Source organism: Aquarana catesbeiana, linkage group LG01 (genome assembly GCF_042186555.1).
Source record: "Aquarana catesbeiana isolate 2022-GZ linkage group LG01, ASM4218655v1, whole genome shotgun sequence".
NCBI lineage: Eukaryota > Metazoa > Chordata > Amphibia > Anura > Ranidae > Aquarana > Aquarana catesbeiana.
The window spans coordinates 764,485,773-764,506,344 of record NC_133324.1 but is presented as its reverse complement, the minus strand read 5'-3'; positions in this window follow the sequence as shown (position 1 = coordinate 764,506,344).

Sequence of the window (20,572 nt, the reverse complement as noted above, 5' to 3'; positions counted from 1 at the left end):
ACGATCCTCCGTGGGGGTAGCAATATACTTGATCTCCAGGTCATGCACCAATCGCTCCAACCTCTCCCTTTGTGCATTTGATGCCCTTTTGAATGCATTCACTTCTCTAATAAACAGCCCCCTAAGAAAGGCCTTGAATGTCTCCCATACCACCTCCACATCTGGGTACCCTGCCTGATCACACCAAAAATCAGTAATTTTCTGTGTTATCTGGGCCTGAAGAAGATTTAGCCAGAAGGTATTTAGCTTCCAGGGAGCTCTAAGTAGTGTCGAGGGGGGACAGACCTCCAGATCAAGAATCAGTGGAGAGTGATCTGATATCCCCATCAGCGCATAGTTTATCTCTGCCACCGAACGGACAGCTGTATCCAAGCAGAGGCATAGGTCAATGCGTGACAAGGACATATGTGATTTTGAAAAGCATGAGAACTGACATTTCCCAGGGTTCCTACTCCTCCAAACATCTAACAAGCCCACCTCCTCGACCAGTTTTCTCAGGGCCGTTCGGCATACGCCTCGCCGTGACGCAACCGGGGGGTGTTTGTCTAAATGGGGGTCCATGTAGCAGTTAAAGTCTCCCAAGACATACATAGGTACATCCGGATGGCCCAACTGAAATTCCAGCACCGCCCGCAGGTTCTGTTGACTATACGGAGGTGGGATATATACATTTCAAAGAAAACAGGCGGCAATGTAAAATGACATATTTTCCCTCAGTATCCACTACACTATCCAATTCCTGGTAGTCTAGTGAGCCATGTATCAATACACTCACCCCTCTGGAAAAGTGTGAGTGGAGTAATAGGCCTTCCTCACCTACCTGAATTTGTGGCAAGACAGGGAGTCAGGGGTGAGGTGAGTCTCATGCAATGCACAAATAGCAGGGAGATACTTTCTCATAGATATGGAAACCATTGTGCACTTGAGGGGGTCGCTAAGCCCCCTAACATTCCACGACATCACAGTTAGCACATTCATCCCCCCTGCCATGGTAGATACATATCAGAGCATTTTAAATATGGCACATTCCTCATTAATCCCGAACCCTTCCCTTCCCTTCCTCTCCAAACCCAGGGAAGGGTAGCCCGCACAGCCTTGCAATGGAGGATTGAACAGCAGGTAAGTTAGTAGGACAACAGGTCCTGTCTCCTGCTGGCATCACAACCACCAGCCGGGGATCCACATTGGGCAATTCGTGACACATTAATCATGGGGTAGGAATATGCTTCGCACACGCTCTCCATAGGGAGATAGAGAGCAAAAAAAATCAACTCTTGTTCCCAGCACATCAGATATCTGTTGCACATCAATGTAGAAAAAAAGAGGCAGCAATTAATCAGGGGGCTGCCCTGGCACTTGTGAGACGGTACCACCTGGAGGCCCGGAGCAGATCAATCCTCCTGGCTTGATGAAAAGCATTCTCATTTGTATCCAACCAAGCTGATGTGTCGGCTGCTTTTTCAAAGAAATGATTCTGGCCTCTCACAGTGTTACGGAGCCTCACCGGGTAGAGCATAGCATAAGGTGCCTGTAATTTCTGTAGCCTTTTCTTAACCTCAGTGGTTAAAGAAACATGCCACTGCAGCTCCATGTCAATTACAGTATGTCTATATCCTACATGGATTCAGTCTTGTTTCATTTTGTCTCCTTACATATTACATAGTTACATAGTTGCTACGGTTGAATAAAGGCCACAGTTTTTTTCCTTTGCTAGAATCACCGTTGAGGTATTTGTATATCGCTATCATATCTTCTCTCAAGCATCTCTTTTTCAGAGAGAATAAGTGTAATGCTTGTAGTTTTCCAGTCCCCTTATTAGTTTTGTTGCCCTTCTCTGGACTCTCTCCAGTTCCAGCACATCCTTTCCGAGAACTGGGGACCAGAACTGAAAGGAAAAACTTGCAGTTTTGTGGTGGTAGAATTATTGTTTTATCTCTTGAGTAAATACCCTTATTTAATGCATGCTAATATTTTGCTTTCTGTACTTGCTGCAGCTTGGCATTGCATGCCATTGCTGAGCCTGTGATCTACAAGGTCTCCAGATCTTGTTCCATCCTGGCTTCCCCCAGACTATCTCCCCTTAAAGTGATTGTAAAGGCAGAAGGTTTTTTTTATCTTAATGCATTCTATGCATTAAGATAAAAAGCTTTCTGTGTGTAGCAGCCCCCATCAGCCACCCTAATACTTACCTGAGCTCCATCTAGATCCAGCAATGTTGTAGGATTGTCTCGGCTGCCCGGGACTCCCCTCCTCATTGACTGAGAAAGCAGTGTGGTGCCATTGGTTCCTGCTGCTGTCAATCAAAGTCAGTCAGCCATCAAGGAGAGAAGGGGGGTGGGGCCGGGCTACGGCTCAGTGTCTGAATGGACACAGAGAGCTGTGGCCCGGCTTGGGTGCCCCCATAGCAAGCTGCTTGCTGAGGGGGCACTCAACAGGAGGGAGGGGCCAGGAGCACCAAACAGGGAAGAGGAGGATCTGGTCTGCTCTGTGCAAATCCACTGCACAGAGCAGGTAAGTATAACATGTTTGTTAAATTTAACTAAAAAAAATGAGACTTTATAATTACTTTAACTTGCATTTATATTTTTAGCCCTCAAGTTCATTACTTTACATTTTTCAACATTAAACCTAATTTGCAATGTAGTTGCCCACCCCTTTTTTTTTTATTGAGGTCTTCTTGTAAAGTTTCTATATCTTATTGTTAAGTTATTGCCCTGCTTATCTTTGTATCATCAGCGAACACTGGGATTAAACTATTTAAATATATAATTTATCTATTTATCTATATAATTTATGAATAAATTAAACAGCCTTGATCCTCGGACAGAGCCTTGGGGCACCCCACTTACCACTCCAGACCATTCTGAGTACACATTATTTATAATCATCCTTTGGACACGCCTCTGTAACCAGTTTTCACATCCACAGGCCTTCCCTTATCTAGATGGCAGTTCACTTCCTCGTAGAATGTTAACAGATTGGTCTGGCAAGAATGATCTCTTATAAATCAATGATAATTGCTACTAATGCTACTGTTTTCATCAGCAAATTCCTAAGTATAAAAACAGAATATAGGGGATGGCGCTGTGTAAATGTGAGTGTTTTAAAGTGCCAAGTGCTTTGGTGCGTAATACAATCCTACCTCGATACAAAAAGAATAAAAATAAAAATAAATATAAATATACAAAAAGTATAAAAATAAATATAAAATAAAATAAAAGTTGTGAATTGACCAAAAATTAATCAATACGGTGAAGTGATAAATCCTTAATGGAATTATAATCCCATACATTAAGCAAACTCAATCCTAATATTGTCTAAATTGTGAAACATGTGTGAACAAAATCCACTAAAAATGCAGAGTGACAAGTATCGAGTCTAAAAAAATTGGTTGTCAGACCACAGTGCAACCCACACAGTGCAATAATGTGCAAATACCGTTGAGGGTTGAAACCAATCTATTATATGTGAAAAAGTGTATCAAAAAAAATGTATCACAAAAAATTAATATTAAAAAATATTCAAAGAAATATATATATATATATATAGTCCCAACTGTTGTATAGTACAAAAGTTCATAATGGTGATACAATTGCAGTGTAATAAATCGTGTAGCGTATTTCCCAGAAGATTCTTCTTTAGCAGTGGAGATCCATGCAATAATTTTTAGCAATTTCCCCCAATGTGATTGTACTCACCGGAGCTCCCTGCCCCTGCAGGGGTATGAGCGTGTGATGTTAATCCTCAGCCTTTAATCGCTCCGATCTCACCGGTGCCAGTATTCTTCCACTCAGCCCAATCCAGGAGAACCACTTGTTGAGGAGGGGAGGGGGACTCACTGCCCTTTGCTGAAGCACAGATCCCAGCCAGGCATCCACTTTCATATGTTTAGATAAAAAATAAAGATTCCTTCATAGCGTAACTTTGTTTCTAATTAATATTTTATTTGTGTAATACAGTCTAACGACTGAATCCACTAAGACCAAATATAAAACGTTTAAAATTGATATTAAATCCACAGAGAGGGAGCTCACAGGCTCACACGGTCCGGGGACGCAGCACTGCTGAAAAAACTACCGCTTGCGTTTCACTAGCCTAGTTTCCGGAACTATATGATAAATAGATTTCTACTCCTTAATAATGTCCTCATTATTCTCCCCCCCCCAATGGAATAATCTTATTAAATATTATTGGCTTCCATATAATATTTTAACATTCCTCAGTAATGTCCTCAATCCACGATATTAGATTTTTAGATATTAACATCATGCCCTTTTGGCTTTTTTAATCTTTATTTTTATTTATTTTTAATAGTTGTATCTAATGTAATAAATAAGTTTTTGATTTTTAATTTTATTTTTATTTTTTTTTTTATTTTTCATTTTTATTTTTCAATTATTTTACTGTTTCTATTTTTCAATTTCTTTGCATATATATTTATTCCATCTCTCTTGGGATTATTAATATATACATTGTTCATAGGGAGAATTTTTTACAGTCATTTATTGTAATTAAATTAGATATTATAATTGTTGTTATTTTGTAAGGAGTTTGCTGCTGCATAAAACAACTTCTTTTTCATACCACTAGAGGGAATTCATGGGGATTTAACATGTTTTTGGGATGTCCTCCCCCGCTCACCGATTTGGTCTATATTCAATTCTACCTAGCAACAGAGATGCTAATTTACATCGCCGGATTGTGATTGAAACATCCGGGAGGTGATTGGCCGCAGCGACGACTACACCTTGAATATAAGACGTTGGGAGTGCCAAGATGGCAGCGCCTCCGATGACGTCTGTATGACGAAATGCGTAAGGCGGGACTATCTTGGCACGTACGTCACTTCCGTACACCGTGGTTCCGGAAACTAGGCCGGTGGAACGCAAGCGGTAGTTTTTTCAGCAGCGCTGCGTCCCCGGACCATGTGAGCCTGTGAGCTCCCTCTCTGTGGATTTAATATCAATTTTAAATGTTTTATATTTGGTCTTAGTGGATTCAGTCGTTGGACTGTATTACACAAATAAAATATTAATTAGAAACAAAGTTACGCTATGAAGGAATCTTTATTTTTTATCTAAACATATGAAAGTGGATGCCTGGCTGGGATCTGTGCTACAGCAAAGGGCAGTGAGTCCCCCTCCCCTCCTCAACAAGTGGTTCTCCTGGATTGGGCTGAGTGGAAGAATACTGGCACCGGTGAGATCGGAGCGATTAAAGGCTGAGGATTAACATCACACGCTCATACCCCTGCAGGGGCAGGGAGCTCCGGTGAGTACAATCACATTGGGGGAAATTGCTAAAAATTATTGCATGGATCTCCACTGCTAAAGAAGAATCTTCTGGGAAATACGCTACACGATTTATTACACTGCAATTGTATCACCATTATGAACTTTTGTACTATACAACAGTTGGGACTATATATATATATATATATATTTCTTTGAATATTTTTTAATATTAATTTTTTGTGATACATTTTTTTTGATACACTTTTTCACATATAATAGATTGGTTTCAACCCTCAACGGTATTTGCACATTATTGCACTGTGTGGGTTGCACTGTGGTCTGACAACCAATTTTTTTAGACTCGATACTTGTCACTCTGCATTTTTAGTGGATTTTGTTCACACATGTTTCACAATTTAGACAATATTAGGATTGAGTTTGCTTAATGTATGGGATTATAATTACTTGCAATTCCATTAAGGATTTATCACTTCACCGTATTGATTAATTTTTGGTCAATTCACAACTTTTATTTTATTTTATATTTATTTTTATTTTTATACTTTTTGTATATTTATATTTATTTTTATTTTTATTCTTTTTGTATCGAGGTAGGATTGTATTACGCACCAAAGCGCTTGGCACTTTAAAACACTCACATTTACACAGCACCATCCCCTATATTCTGTTTTTAACCTTTTGGGGTAACACTAAGGTGTTCCCTACTTACATAGGGGGGCAGCAGTTTTTAAAAGTCTGAAGCGCGGACCCATTGATAGATTAGTAAATTCCTAAGTATAGTCTAGGGATGTGCGGTGAGGTACTGGCTAGTATCAGAACCAGATACACACAGGTTACATACGCCGCAATCGTTAGAGCGAGAACAATAATTGTAACACTAGACTACCTCTTTAACTCTAAACACGTAATCTGTAAAAAAATGTAAAGCGTCACCTATTGAGATTTTTAAGTACTGAAATTTGGCGCCATTCCACGAGTGTGCGCAATTGTAAACCGTGACATGTTAGGTATCTACTTACTTTGCGTAACATCATCTTTCACATTATACAAAAAAATTCGGGTTATCTTTAGTGTTTTTTTTTATATTCATGAAACAGTATCTTTCCAAAAAAAAGTGTTTGAAAAATTGCTGCGCAAATACCATGTAACATAAAAAATGTTTCCCCTAGGGTGTCTGCTAAAACAATAGATATAATGTTTGGGGGTTCTGAGTAATTTTCTAGCAAAAAAAAAAAATATGATTAATACATGTAGGAGAGACGTGTCAGAATTAGCCTAGGGGACAAGGGGTTAATTACCATAAGTAATATATAAATAATTATTATATATTGTTTTTAAGGTCATTTACTATATTTTAAAAAACTCTACTCAAGCAGGTGGCTTAACAGACAAATTACTGAAATTATAACTTCAAACCAGTAATTTCACAGTAAATAGATAAATAATAAAATATTATGTTTTAACAGCATAGCATAATAATATATGATTTAGCTTGATTATAACATTACCTTTTAAACAAAAGCACATTCTCATTCTCCCTCTTAACTTTGTGAGAAAAACATGGGATTGTATACCCATAAACCCATATGTTTCCTTGTAGCTAAGAGGGCTAGGCTGGAATGGAGCATTTGTCTTTTAGACGCATGCCCCTTCTATGACACTGCAGTAAAAGGGGTGCTGTCACTGCAGCATTTTTATTGGACAGCTGGGGCTAATGGTACTTTACCTTTGGTGCAAGACTCCAAGCTGTCCATTGAGCATAGTGCCTCTGACAAGAAGTGAGGATAGGCACTGTGAGTTCATCCTCCCAGTCTGCTGCAAACAGAGTCTGTCAGCTTGTATTTAAACTGACCACTCTGTATGTAGCTTCTGACAGGCTGCGCAAGGAGCCCCATATCTCCAGAACCATAGGTCGTAGGAGACTCAAATTTTTACCAGTAATGGGGTAGGACTTAGGCTACCCATCCCCTATTTCGGGTCTCTGTGACCCCAGGTTGCCGACCTACGACCCTCGAAGCTCGATTTTTTTTTATGTTCATGCCTCCCCTGATGCACGTCCCTGGTATAGTTCCTTATCACTCCCTGCAATAGTTTACATGCTATCGTTGTTAGACTGCCTGGCCCGTAGTTCCAGGGTATATATTTCTGCCCTTTTTTAAATATTGGTGCAATGTTGACTTTTTATCAATCAGCTGGTACCATTCTGGTCACTAAGCTGTCCATAAAATATAGGAATAGTAGTCTGACTATTGAAACAAAGGGTTTAGTTTGCACACAAATATTTGCATAAGATGCAACGGCCATGGCACTCCAGTGTGCTGCAGTCCTAACCCTAAAATTTTGAGGGTCTCCCAAATTGGAGCACATGTAACAGTAGGATAGATTAGAACAAGTGTGCCTGGAGTGAGCCCATCCTTCCTTAAAGGTATTATAGAGTTAAGACTGCAGTACACTGGGGTGCCTTGACGTGGCCACTGCAGCTTACACATATATTTGCAAATGTGTGTGACTAAACCCCTTGTTTTTAATGTGAACTGTTAGACATGGTTAATTTGGTTTTGTTGCAGGCTGACTGGTAAGTGAGCTGGGAATTTTTGTTTTTTTTTGTTGTGCATTCCCTTCCATGTTTTCCTTGCTGCAAAGGTTGGGGTGGTTGCCATCTTCAGCTGCCATTGAGCCCTTAGTGGGTGTCCCGTGTGTCCCTGTACCTCTGTGGGGGGGCTCCCTCCTGGCACACCTGCCCTTAATCTGTCCTACTGCTATATTTTCTCCAATTTGGGAGACTCCAACAATTATAGAGTTACTGGCCACTGCAGCTTATACATACAGTATATTTGCAAATGTGTGCAACTTAATTCCTTGTTTTTAATGTGAACTCTTAGACAGGGTCAATTTGGTTTTGTTGCAGACTGGCTTGTAAGAGAGCCAGGAATTTTTGTTTGTTTTGTTCATTTTAGAAATCTGCAGTTTTGACAGCAAGGACTAAACCAGAAGCTGATTGTGGAAGCGACCACGAGCTTCTGACATGTAAGATTAAGGTAAAGCTTTGCAAGAAGTTCACTAGAGGCCTTCCAAGATATAACATTGAAAATATTCCACAGATTACTGGGTGAAACTAAACAACAGATTCACAGATCTTGATACAGGAGATAGAGTGCCAGAAAACTTATGGACCAACATCAAAACCATAATTAGTGAAGAAGCTGAAAAAAACATTACAGATGAGGGGAAAAAGCCAAGAAGTCACCTTGGATTTCAGAGGAAACTAGAAAAGAACAAAGAAGACAAGCCAGAATTTCTGGCGATAGAGTAAAATTATCACAAATTAACCTAGTTGGGGTTAATTAATTCCAAGTTCGGAAAGATAAAGAACGATATCTCAAGGATATTTGTCAGACGCATGAAGTGGCGCACATATAGTAAAAGGAAAAAACAGACAAGCTTTTCAGGACAGTAAGAGATAATGGCAGAAATTCCAACCTAGTGTCATATACCTGATGGTTGAGCCTGAAGTTCAGAGGGAAGGCCTCTCGTTCCACCCCTGCTCAAGGACCACCAATGTTGTAACAGTGGCTGTGAGAGCGTGGCAGTGTATGGGTGCCTGAATAGTCTTCTGTGTGGTGGATGTGTCCCCAGGGTGGACCTGCAGGTTAAATGGCAGGTTTTGGCAGGCCAGCAGATCCAGGGCTGGTGGCAGCAGGAAGCAGGGACCAGGCAGGTGCATGCAAAGCAGAAGATACACAGGATGCTTGGTCAGACAAGTTGGGTTGGTAACAGACAAACAAATGCAGGCATAGAAGACAGGCAAAGAATTGTCAGGATGTAGGCAAGGTTTGGCAGCAGGCTATCAAGCAGAGGAGAGAATAAGCAAAGACAACTAGGCAAGTTGGGTTCAGGCTAATGGATAGCAAGCATAGTCATAGTAAGCTGGGTCAAACACAGGAATCAGATAAGGATCACAGGAACAGGTATACAGGGTACAAGCTGCAGATCAGACAGCAAAGCACTAGTGAACGTGCTGCACTTAGATATGGAATTTGGGTGCCAATGTTTATGGGCGCCAACATTTATTGGTGCATGCACGTTCGCGAATATTCATGTGCATGTGCACATTTGTGTGCCTGACAGGATAGGCACTTGTGGGATCACGCCTGCGCATGTGCATTAGCGTCTGCCCTTGAGCACCAGCAATGCCATGGCCAGCATGCCATGATCAATGTTTAAGAGAACATTAAAAAGAGATGGAAAGATTATACTAAAAATCTATATAAAAAAATGTTGATAACATTGTAGAAACTAAACTGGAAAGTGAATCTAAAGACAAACCAGATGTTCTAAAGAAAGTAGTAATAGCAGCAACTAAAGCTTTATTGAACAGTAAGTCACCAGGTATTAATGGTAGTTAATCAGAGGCTCCAAAGGTGCTATCATGGCCCTTACTCAATTGTGTCAAGGGACCTGGAAGGAAAAAACATTGCCAACTGGCTGTAGAAGATTACTGTTCATTCAAAGTCCTAGCAACACTCTTCTGGTGGTATGGCCCTTTAACCACTTCCCGTCCGGCCAAACTACATAGGACGAGAGCAGCACAGATGCAGGTGGACATACCCATATGTTTTCTCGCATCCCCCGCTCATGTGCACGCTCTAGAGTGCACAGAAGTGGGATCTGTGACTCGCTATGTCCACTGGATACAGCCAATCACTGAGCTGTGACCAATCACAGTGAGCACATGAACAGTAGTAAACAAAGTTATCATTGTTTACTACTGTGTGAGCTCTGTGATTGGTCACAGCGATCACATAGTGATAGTACCAGGGCCAATCACAGCAGCCTTGTACTGTATGATAGCTGTTACCAATCACAGCATCAAAGTAGTACACAAGGTTTCATGAATGAAACGTTTACATAGTCTTTTACCAATTGCTTATCAGTGATCATCACTGTAATAAGCAATCACAGTGTGAAATCCTGATCACCCCCAACAGCCACAACAGCAGGAGGAAGCTAAGCAGCACTGAGAATTGAGTTCTCCGGTCTCAGTGCACCTCCACAGACAATGTTTGCCCCAGATTTGTGTACCTGGTTGCAAACCGTGCATTCATTTTTCACTTGCATTGACATTTGTTGTTCAGAGGCATGTTAGAATTCTAAAGAGTGTCCTAAACATGAATTCCCCTGATAATGTTTTTCTCAAATTTGGCTGCAAAAAGTGGAAATACACTTTAAAGTGATTTTAATATGACTTACATTATTGCATCTACATATTTTTACTATTGTATTAGAGAGCTGTTCATCAGCCACTAGGGACATTTGTAAGTGGCTCATTGTTGAGATAATACAGTATATTAGTATGAGTCACTTGGTTGAAATTTGTACTGATACCAACTGCTTTTTTACAATCTTTTTAAATACAATTTGTTATACCATACTGTAACCATTCAGTTGGCTGACACATTCATTCAGTAGCACCACAAAGCAGGATGCATTGTCTGCATATGGAACAAACAAAAAACAAAAATTGAAAACATTAATATATACTGAAAATATTTACATCAGGCTAATCTCTTTTGAAACTACAGTATATATAAGAAAATGTAAATGTCTAAACATACACTTTAAGTAATATCATCCAAATAGAAAACATGCAGTATGTCTGAGATTTATACTGACAATAACTATTTTATATAATTCTTTAAAGAATTTTCAATGCAGTATGTATTCAGAAAATGCAAGAAAGATTTAGAACTCTCAACAGATATGAAAATGAAACAATATATACTGAGTGAAAATCTGATTGTGTGCAATAAGTAGATGCTCTATGAAAAAGAATACAGAGATATACTGATTACTGAAAGTGTAAAGGATATTCTAATGTATCATTCTAAAGATATACCATTACAATTTAAATTGGATTGCAGAGCTTGAAGACAGGTAGTAGTTGTAATTTTCTCACATATTGCTTTGCTTTTCACTGGACAAATCTACACAATACAATGAGAAATTAAAAAAAAAAAACAGCTAGTGTATACTAGTATTATGCATTCATGTATGATGATACAAATACGAAGCAGGGCATTTCAACAATGAGCAGACAATGCCTATTTATGTGTTTGGTGTATATTATACATTAAGAGTGTATAGCTCATGCATCTATATCTAGGATTTATGCATTTTTCTGACTAAACATGGAGGTGCCTTAACAAGCCTTTATGGCAGGATCACCTGGTATTCTTTTAATGCAAGCTGCAGGTTTAAACAGATGAAAGCAACTTTTGAAATTTCATGAATATGTTAAAGCATGTGTGAGATTTATCAGGGCTGATCCTATTACTACTTATTCCTACTAGAGGAAATATTTTACAATTTTATAACTGCATTGGTTATTAATGTACTTATTCAAAGAAGTATCAATGAAGTTACAAAAAAGTCCCTTAACAGGAGCCTCCACAATGTCTGGTTGGCCTTATCATAAAATGTAAAATGTTTTGTAACATTTAAATTATTTTATTCGAGGCAGCAGACAAAAGATTGGAAACAAGAATAAAAAAAAATGTCTTGTTCTATACCAGTGGTTCTCAACTCCCTGTTCTCAGGACCCACTAACAGGCCAAGTTTACAAGACAACTGAAATACATCACAGGTGATATCATTTGCTGCTCAGTGATTGCAGTATTCTAGTCCGCATCTCCCCAAGGTAATACTTAAAACCTGGCCTGTTAGTGGATCATGAGGACAGAAGTTGAGAACCATTGTTCTTTGCCAACCATAATTTGGTTGGTTCAGTTTCCAGGTAGTAAATGCACAATTATCATTGGGCTCTTAATCTAATAGGATTGGAAGCAGTTGTAATCTCTGTACCCAAAATTCATGCTATGCATTTGTATACATCAGTGGTTCTCAACTCCAGTCCTCAGGACCCACTAACAGTCCAGGTTTGCAAGATAACTGAAATACATTACAGGTGATATCATTTGCTGCTCAGTGATTGCAGTATTCTAGTCTTCATCTCCCCAAGGTAATAATTAAAATCTGGCCTGTTAGTGGGCCCTGAGGACAGGTGTTGATAATCACTGGTATACATTCATACCTGAGAGCAACACAGAAAAAAAATCAAGTTTGAGAGATCATAGGGTTTCACCAAGATCTAGAAAGTATTTAAGAAAAAGTGTTCCTCTGGAGTAAAAAGGCTATGAGAGGCTGTTTTCGATGGTAATTGATAGATTCCTTACCCAGACAACCTTACCCAGACAACTGAGATTTTGTGAAGTTAGTGCTTGGTGAACATTAAGAACTTTCCCCCAACTCTTATGATGATATAGTTTTGACAGATGCCTTGTTGGAATTGAAAACCCAGGGGACTTCTATCGTGGTTGTGGCTTTAATCTTGCAGAAGAGTTCAAATATGTAGCGCTCTCTTACTGTAAGCAGAATGCTTTGTAAATGAAAGGAAGAATACCCCTTTTATCTTGAGGGTTTTGGCTCTCTGGTCTGGGAAAGAAGAGTACCCTCGCCCTCCTGTGGCTTCTTGTACAATCAAGTCAATAAAGACATCAAACAAGCAGAGGCACAAAGGACTTCTTTTAGGTTTGGTCTTCAAACCATCAACAGCTGTGTTCTCATTAAATGTATGTTATGTTTTTTAATAGTTGTTTGATAATTGCAAATACGTGTTGATCCTGCCAGAAATCCAGTGCAGTCATAACTTTCTACAAACGTTGACTCTGCTTGCTGCACTGAAATCTCAAGCATTCTTATCAACCCTACCCAGGTTATCTCTGTGAACTACCGAAGGGGAGGTTTTCTGTAGTCCAAAACAGAAGCCAGCAACCTAGGATAAAAATGTTGCTGCTCACCGTTAGATCCTTAGATTCATCCTTAGATAGAGTAAAGTGAGTGAGCAATGTAGTCCCTGCAAAAAAACTAAAAAAGCTAAACTAATGCAGCCACCACACCTAAGAACCATTGAACTGCAATAGATTACATTTTTGTTCTTGTGTTGAGCTGTAATTTTAAGGCAATAGTTGCACAGGAGTTTGAATTGCGGACCAAGTGACAGTTCTGAGGTGACACCGGAAAGGCAGAATAAAGTCAAGCAGCCCAAAATGTTACTACTTCTGTAGTAGAATAAACAGTGAAAGGGAAGAGCCGATCTCATAGACAAGGACACCTTAAAAAAAAATGTTAGACTAATCTATAATACAATAGTTGCACTGGATGCCAGAGAACCCTTATTAGGTTCTTAGGTATGATGGTGGATGCCAATGAATCAGTGAATCCCCACGGTTCAACCAAGATGTTGCACTGAGCTGTCAGATTCTTCTTTCGCAGATAGCAGTAGCATATCTCACAGATGAACCTCAGGGCCTGGAAACTCTGACTATTAAGCTCGCTGAAGGTCTCTTGTCAATACTGACAATGTAGCAAAGACTGCAGTGAATGCTTTTCAATCACGTTCCTTCCCACCTACAGTATATTCCTGTTTTTGTATTGAACAGTAACAGGTTACTATTATTCTGTTGTATGATGACATCTATTGGTGGTTTAGAACAACTACAGCTTGTGATTTGGTACATCCCTATGTTTCTCCCTTGCTGCTTAGTGCTAGTTTGCACATTCCTAACTAGACCCTCCCTATTTATTCCAAGCCCCCTCATCCTTTGGCACGTCAAAGAACTGGAAAAACATCCTCTGTACTGTACTTATCTGAAGTAAAATTGGGTTGATTTCAACTTCTGTGTTCTGTGTTTTACAGAAAAATTAGGCTGCCTATGGATGGCCCCAAGTCAGCAAGTGGCCATACTGTTTAGACAGACTGAATCTATGAAGGTATATCAACTCATAAAATGGCATTTAATACAGAACAGCTTATGTTCCACTTTTTGGGCTTTTTTGTTTTTCTGAAGATTATATAGGGATGTAGGTACCCTAACAGAGGAGGGGATGACTATAGCTTTAAATACTTACATTACTGCCACATCTGAACCCTTCGGATCCCATACAGCTCTGCAATTTTTGTAAATAAAACCTCTGTCACCTATAACCCCCAAAAGAGGGATGGGGGGCGCCACTCACCTCCTGAGGTGAGCGTGTTCCCAGTTGGGGTGCCTGGGCAGGGGGGCGGTGTTCCTCGCTCTTGATCCAGCAAGTTATATATTATATATCACACTTTTTACCTTGGTTAACATGTCTATTGTATACAGACTTTATTATAGAATAATCCTCAAGACTGTGTAATAAACGGAGGAAATGCATGCCTAAGCGAATATTTATCTACATGTTTTTTTCACTTATGTTCTGTGAAATATTCAATAAAAACTTATTGATTTAAAAAAAAAACCTCTGGACAGGAGGCGGAGCCTAGCGGAGCAGACATGCATTGTTAGAGCTCCACACCGCTGAGGAGAGAAGAGAAGGACAAAGCGGAGCCTGAAAGCTCAAAAGGTATCCATTTGAACCTTTTTGCCCCAGGGAACAAACTGTGAAAGTTTGGGCAGGAAATATGGTACTGGGAGGAAGCCGTGGCAGAAATAAAAATCACCTCACAAAGAGCTCACAGGCACTCACTGCAACTAAAGCAGCTCCAGTCACCTCACAATATACAGCATCAGGGCGCTCTCACAGACAGAAAATGTCACAGCAAGACTCTCCATTTGAGTCAGATACAGAACAAATCCTCTCACAAACTTCTCCACAAGCCTCCTCAGCATCCCCAGTAATATTATTACAATTTGAAAAGATGCTTCATAAGGCTTTAAAACAAACCTCAGACCAAATAACAAAAAGCCTAACCAAAGAAATAAGAGAGCTGGGAAACCGCACCGCAGCATTAGAAATAAAAATGGATGAAATTGAAATTACAACCCAAGTAAATATAACAGAATTGGAACAACTAAAAGAAGAGAATTTAATACTTCAAACTAAGCTCGAAGATTACGAAAATAGAGCCAGACGTTCAAACTTGCGCATAAGGGGAATACCTGAAACTGTGACAGACCTGCAATCTACTATTACTGCTCTATTACAAGAACTAAAGCCAGATATCCCTGGCCTCCAAGAAACACACTTCACCAAAGATTCTACTCCAAAATATATTTCTCCTTTTTATCAACAAATTTACACGGCTTCTGCCTGTACCAAGCAAAGGGGAACTCTAATTGCATTTCACCGATCCACACCATTTACCTTATCATCAGAAATTAAAGACCCAGAAGGTAGATACCTGATACTCATGGGTTATATAATGGATACAGCAATCACGGTGATTTCCTACTACGCTCCTAACAAACAACCTACACCATTACTCTCACATATATTACAAGTGATTAATACACACAAAATAGGAACAGTGATAATGTGTGGGGATTCGAACCAGGTCCTCCTCCCATTTCTAGATAAATTACCTTTTACACCATCCAAAATAACCTCTAGATTACCTTTTTCTCAACTTCTTTCCAAATACAATCTGGTAGATTCGTGGAGAGAAAGTAACCCAGTGAAAAAGAAATTCACTTATTTCTCACACCCTCATCAAACCTTCACCAGAATAGATCATATTTTTCTAACAATAGGAATGATACCAGAAATTATTGCATCAGATATAATTCCGATTCCGTGGTCTGACCATAATGCAGTATACACTACTATAGCCTCAGCCATACCAAAAGCGCATGACCCAACGTCGTACTTACCGGACATAATGCTCAAACACCCACTACATCAGATGGCCATTGAACAAGCTTTAAAGGAATACATATCAATTAATAATACAACAGACATTTCCCCAATAACACTGTGGGAAGCTCATAAGCCTGTCTTGCGTGGTACAATACAAAGACAAATGGCACTATTTAAACGGGAACGCAAAAATCTAGCAAAAAAACTAGAACTCAATTTTAATGCAGCCTACATATCATTCCAAGATAATCCATCTCAGAGTACAAAATCTCATCTGGAAAAATCTAGATTGGAATACGATCTATTTCTCACTGAGTCAGTTGATAAATCCCTCAAACGCTCCAAAACACAATTTCTACATGAATACAAACAAACCAGGTACATATTTGGCTCGGGCATTAAATTCAACTAACAAATCTTTCAAACCAATACGTTTGAAATTATCAAAAAATGTTTATACTTGTAATCCAGTTAAAATAGTCCATAAATTTCACTCACATCTCGCAACTTTATACAAGACAAACAATGAATTTAATCCTACAGAGGCTGAATCCTTCTTCTCAAAAATAACCTTACCTGAGTTGTCTCAGAATCAAAAAAGCAGTTTGGATGAGCCTATAACTATAGATGAAGTTGCTAACGCCATAAAAGACCTAAAACTTAACAAAAGACCAGGCCCAGACGGCTACTCGGCTTTATACTATAAAACATTCTCAGAAATACTCTCTCCCATTCTCACTGAAACTTTTAACAAACTTCTAGAAGGACATTCTTTTCGGCAAGAAACACTAATGGCAATTGTTTGTATGATCCCAAAACCCCTTTCTGATGATACTTCCTGTGTGAATTATCGGCCTATCTCTCTGTTAAACCTTGATATTAAATTATTAGCAAAAATAATAGCAAACGCCTCAATAGCATTATAGGAAAATTAATACATAGAGATCAAGTAGGCTTCATGCCAAATAGACAGGCAGGCGATAATATACGCAGGGCAGTGTTATTGGCACATATTGCTAAAAAACGGAAAATCCCTTTATGTTTTCTATCTCTCGATATTAAGAGGGCATTTGACACAGTATCCTGGCAATATATGCAATATTCATTACAAAAATGGGGTTTTGGACCCCACTTTTTAACATGGATCAAAGCATTATATAATAAACCCAAAGCCTATATAAAATACGCTGGATACAAATCTGATGCCTTTAATATCGAAAGAGGTACCCGACAGGGTTGCCCATTATCTCCCTTATTATTTGCCCTTATACTCGAACCCATGGCCCAATACATCAGAACAAACCAAACTATAACTGGCATTGAAGTAGGAGGTATTACACACAAATTATGTATATTTGCAGACGATATATTACTTTTTCTATCATCACCACAGGTCTCTGGTCCTAACTTAATACCAACTCTTGATGGATTTTCAGCCCTATCCGGCCTTATGATTAATCTTAAGAAATGCCTAGTGCTTAATATTTCGCTCACAAACATGGAATTGATCCCGGCTAGGGCTGCACTCCCATTCACATAGGCAGAAAAATCAATCCCATATCTTGGAATTCATTTAAAAGCATCTCATTCTGACTTATTCTCAACCAATTATCCTCCTGTATTAAGACAGATCACAAATCTAATAAAACAATGGTCGCAACTTCCTTTATCCTGGATAGGGAAGATTAATGCAATCAAAATGACTATTCTACCCAAATTGCTTTATCTATTCAGAGTCCTCCCTATTCCAATTCCTTCCTATTTTTTGAGAATAGTACAAAAAAGAGCAACTTCATTTATATGGGGCTCTTCTAAACCACGTATACCTATACACACACTACATCTTCCCAAAAATAAAGGAGGCCTGGGATACCCTAATTTTACTAACTACTACAGAGCAGCACATTTGGCCAGTCTGTCCAAATACCATGCAAAACAGGAAATCCCATTATGGGTATTTATAGAGGCTTCATAAAATGACCCTCTATTAATATCAAACTTGTTATGGCTTGATCCTAAAGACCGCTTTAAAATTCATAATCCCATAACTAAACACTTCTTATTTCTCTGGGATAAACTAAAAACCAAATATCAGTTACAATCTCCACACAATCCTCTCCTTTCTTTTATCAGAAATCCGGCCTTTTATCCGGCATGGATCTACCCAAATTCTTTTAAAGCTTGGACAACATCAGGCATTCAGACACTAAATGACTTCATAGCATCTAAATCATTCCTTTCATTCCCATCGCTTAGAGAAAAATATGATCTACCAAAGTCTGAGATATTTAGATATCTCCAAATCAAAAATTTCTATACACCATTCCTAAAGGGGGATACACCATTATCCCAATTATCCATTTTTGAATCAATCTGTACAAAAGATCCATTTGCTAAAGGTACAATTTCATCACTTTATAATCAATTATATGGAGTAGTAAATCTTAATAGACCCTCGTACGTTCAGAGGTGGGAGGAGGACCTGGGACGAACTTTAGAAGACACGGACTGGTCTAACATATGGCTCACATCTAAGTCATCCTCACCCAACATCTTAGCACTGGAGACAAATTATAAAGTCCTAACTCGCTGGTACCTTGTACCCGCTAGAGTGGCAAAATATTCACCTAATACCTCAGCTCTTTGTTTTCGAGGATGCCCAGAAATAGGCACACATTTACACATATGGTGGACGTGCCCAGTAATCCAAACCTTCTGGAAGGAAGTCTTCGTGATTGCATCTAAAATATTTTAAAAAATAATACAACCAGATCCATATATAACTTTACTTAATCTAAAACCGGAATGGTTAACACTCTCTCAATTCAAACTTATGATCCAACTAATAACGGCTGCAAAACAAACAGTGGCCAAAGCATGGAAATCTCCTACGTTGGTACTAGCAGAAACAATTCACAGAATGAATAATACAATGTCCCATGCTAAGATGGTAGCCATCGATCAAAATCAAATTCCAAAATTTGAAAAACTTTGGCATCCTTGGATAAAACAACAGTTCCTGTCAAATTTCAATGACTCTGTCCTGTTGCCATGGTAACAGATTAAATGACTTACAGAGACACCCATTCTAAAGCTTCAAAGAGAACTAAAAAGAATAATAAACTGACGAGCGGGACAACCTTGTGGACCATACCTCTTCCTTTCTACCCTTTTTCTTCTTTCTCTTTCCTTTTCTCCACCTTACGATTAAAGCTCATTATCAGAATTTATTTGACCTATATACACTCTACCTGTAAACAATATATATAGTAGGTATAAATCATTTAAATACCTACAAAAGTAACTAAGGAAATGATATATATCTTTAATTTAGGTTTACATGAACCCAATGTTTAATATTTAAAATTTCATGATATTTACCTATATAATCCCTACTGTAAAACAATGAGCTTACTTTATAGATCCTTGTAAACTTACTTTATGTATCTTTATAATATTGTATACTCAATAAACTTCTTTTGACAAGGAAAAAAAAAAAAAAAACCTCTGTCACCAACTGTCTTGAGGCAAAGTTTTTTCCCTGTAAGGCACGACCATCTTGCCAGTTACATGAAATAGAACTTGCTTGTCAAAGACAACTCTGGTATTTCATGAACAAAAGCAGGAAGTGCTGATCGGTAACAGAGAGAGCAGTTAAGAGATGGACTTACCGTTTTTTTTTTTAAATGCACATTTTTGGAAAAGAAAAGAGTGTGTGAAACAGCTGAAGAAGCAGTTTATAAAAGTAACTATGTATACATACAGTACCTTAGCAAAGGAACTGTTTACCATCATAGAACACTATAGCACGTGCTACTCAAATGTAATAGTGTCTACTATCTCCTTTCTGTTTCTCTTTGAGATTTTAGGGTGTTGCATCTCTTTCCTCCCAACAACTGAATTTAGTTATCTCAGTTCCCTTCCCTACTTTCCCACAACCACAGAGTTTGTAGGTGAAGTTCATGTTTTGCAATATAACTATTATGATATGCTGTCTCTTTTTATGTATTTGAAAAATAAAATGATAAACAGTATTAAAAATGTAATAGTGTCTATCTCATTTTCCCATTGTGTTCAAACCTCAAAGGGCCTGTCCTCATTGCAGCATACTATTAAGTCAGGAATCTACTTTTGTATTAAATTGTACATTTTGAGTTTAAATCCAAAGCTCCTCTGTGGTCCTTAGTACCACTGAATTTCCAAAACTATATGACTCTATATATATATATATCCCAAATTTATAGTCTGAACATTTTGAATTATGTCTCACTATTTCTAGAATTACTATACTATACTGAGATACATAAATTATCATCTAACTAAAGGCACAAAATATATGCAATGCATTGCACAACAATGAACCATTTGTGTTGTTACCTGCAGCCTTGTAAATATCCCAACTTTCATAGTTATATCAATCCTATTTGACCAGTTCTTTCTGGTTGTATTAGATGCAAAAGGCATTGCAAATGAAAAATGGCTGGTATGTAGGGAGGAGGGTCAGGTTCACTGTCAGCATGGGTTCATTGCGAGCCCTGCATATTCAAGGTTCATGGTCCTAACAAAATAATGCAGGATTTTGGCAGACCAAATTCTTTGCAACCACAATATACTGCCTGAACTTGCCTTAGAAGTGGCAA